The 2,702-nt window shown below is 46.2% G+C and overlaps 1 pseudogene; it reads left to right on the top strand.

Moving 5' to 3' along the window:
- Positions 1-2,298: 2,298 nt before the first annotated feature.
- LOC132649148 (small nucleolar RNA SNORA17) lies at positions 2,299-2,460 on the top strand (annotated as a pseudogene).
- The last annotated feature ends 242 nt before the right edge of the window (positions 2,461-2,702 follow it).

Here is a 2,702-nt window from a genome sequence, read left to right as displayed (position 1 = left end):
ATCATTGTGGTTTGTTGACTTTGGTTATGTTTCTTTCCTGTTGGCATGCATGGCTCCATCCAATGCTATGAGAGCTAGCCCCCATGGAGGAGGCTTCCAGGTCAGGTCCAGCTCCTTTTTTTTTTTTTTTTTAAGTTCTGTGTCCACATATGAGGTGTCTTCAGAAATAGCATCTTTTTCTGGAAGGTACCAAGAACACTGGCAATAGCTTATATTCTTTTGGGAGTCTCTTGGACTTTTCTGACCAATAGCTCAAAAGGAAGTGTCCTGTGTCTGGCATTGGGGATTTTGTTATATAGTCTGTGATTTGGGGGAGGAAGGGGAGGGAGAGGGGGAGGGAGTATTATTACCCTAAGTTGTAACTTCAATTAAACTATATATATTATATAACTTTACATAAACATAAAATAATTTCCTTGTTAAAGTTATTTTTATAAAACTGTGCTTGTTTCTCTCTTAATCTGGCTATCACGCAAGAAACTGAGACTTTTTTACTTGTTTAATAATAAGCTTCACAACACAATAACTGAGCAGTTATTATTCTATTCTTAACCCTCTAAGCTAATATGGTTTTCTCCCAGCATACATCTCAGAGATGCTTGCACTTTGTAGCTTTCCTGATCCAGCTCCTTCTAGTAATATCTCCTGGACCTCTGCCCATGGCCGAATCCCCTGCTTCCTCACCTAATTCCTCCTCCCCTGGCTGGCAGGAAGTCCAGCCCTATTCTCTCCCCTGCTCAACAATTGGCTGTGAGCTGCTTTATTGGCATATCAGGGGACAGTTGGGGAGCAGTTTTACACAACATCAAGACAGGAGATGGTCAAAACAAGGATTGCAAACAGATATGGAGGGTACAGAAATCAGCATTTCATTACACAATAACCTTATCACTACTTTTCCTATTGTGTCTTCAAACATTCGTAGGGTTACTTATCCTAACTCCTTCCTCATGTCTGACTCTTTATTATTTCAGATGTCTTATTGACTCTGGTAAGCTTTAATTTTCATGTAAATGAGGAAAGAGAGGCCTGAAAAGGGTTGGAGAGCCACACATTCTTACTGGAACCCACTCAGGTGGAGTTTGGCTTAGTTCTTTGACTCAAAAGAACTACATCGCCCACTCACCACGCCACAGGCATTCGGACTTCCTCATGGGATGGCATTTGTGGGTTTTCAAAGCCTTCCTCCCCTTGGCAGATACTGAGTGATCAGTAATTGGTCTGTAATTATGACACAATGAAGTCTAGTGGGTTTTTTTTGTTTTTTAAACAAGCATTTGTCTTGTAATATTGAAAATGGTCTTCAGGGCATGGCCAGCAGCTTCTGTCTGTCCTGATGCTGTGCACAGGCAGACAAGGTCCTCAATGTTCTACACAACTGCACGGCTTGCCGACCGAATCTCTGGATATGTGTCAGCATAACGTAGCACCTGGCTGGGGGCCAGGCCCGGAGTCGGCACTTGATAAATATTTGTATAAGGAAGGAATTGGGTGAAGTCATGGTTCTCCTGCTGAGTGATCCCCTCCCCCCCTCCTGCCCTGTTACCCCATGTCAGACTAACATGCAGCCTTTGTTCCTGGGACCTTCAGAGCAGCTTCTTAGAGGCTGATGACATTTAGAGCCACAGACAGATGCAGAGCTGTGACTGTGCCGACAGAAAGACTGGGTCATAGAAGGATCAGGAGTGAGGCAATGTGATGCAGACACCCTCAGGGACCATGAGCCCTGGAATCACTGTTTCCCACTGTATACTGCCAGTAGTCTTCGACATAGATTCCTACAACGAATCTTTTTCTCTTAGCCAGGAGTGGTGGGGCTTCTGTAACCATAGCCTGGGCTACCTAGTAAGAGCCTATCAGACAAACAAACAAACAGAATTTTAAATGCCAAGGAGATGGTTCATTGAGTAAAATGCTTACTTTGGAAGCATGAGGACCTGAGTTTGGACCCCAGAACCCAGTACAAAAAGCCAGGCCATGATGGGGCACAATTCTAATACCACTATTGGAGAAGCAGAGACAGGAAGATTTGTGGGTCCAATCAGCCCAACCTGTTTGGCAAATTCCTACACAGAATAGTAATACAAATTAAAGTCCAACATCCCTCTTCTTTCTGGGCAGTCTTGCTTTCCCGTCCCGAATACACCTTGCTGGTATTCTAGGTGTGTGCTTCCACACCTGGCTTATGCAGTGCTGGGGATCCGGGTCAAGACCTCACTGATGTTAACCGCCTCACTCATTCTACCAACTGTGCCACATCCTCAGTCCCTAAAGGTTCAGTGAAAAATTATATTTGTCCCTGCCCCTAGAGGCATCGCAGGTGTGGCTGCTGTGTCACACACGTGTCAGTAGGTGACGGAGAGGAGAGAGGCCGCCCTCTTTCCTGAGGACACTGAGGAGTGTCGACCCTCAGTGTTCTGACTTGTCTGTGAACATCTGAATGATTAGTAGCCTAATAGTCACTGAAAAAAAAAAAAAAAAAAAAGGCGAGCCTGCTACGACCACCAGTCCTGTGCCAGGCAGGCCTGGATAGGCTTCCAGGGTGGGGAGCAAGCCAGAGACTGAAAGAGCCCTGCCTGGGACCGTGGGCTCCACGCAGGAGTGAGCCCGAGGGAGGTGACAACTAGACTGATGCCACAGGGCCCGGACAGGAAGCTAGCCTGAGATGACCACCGGTCTAGCGCCTTGCAGGCCTGCCGGAG

The sequence above is a fragment of the Meriones unguiculatus genome, chromosome 18 (assembly GCF_030254825.1).
Source record: "Meriones unguiculatus strain TT.TT164.6M chromosome 18, Bangor_MerUng_6.1, whole genome shotgun sequence".
NCBI lineage: Eukaryota > Metazoa > Chordata > Mammalia > Rodentia > Muridae > Meriones > Meriones unguiculatus.
Note: the sequence above shows the minus strand (reverse complement) of the source record. Positions and strands in the feature narration are given on the sequence as shown.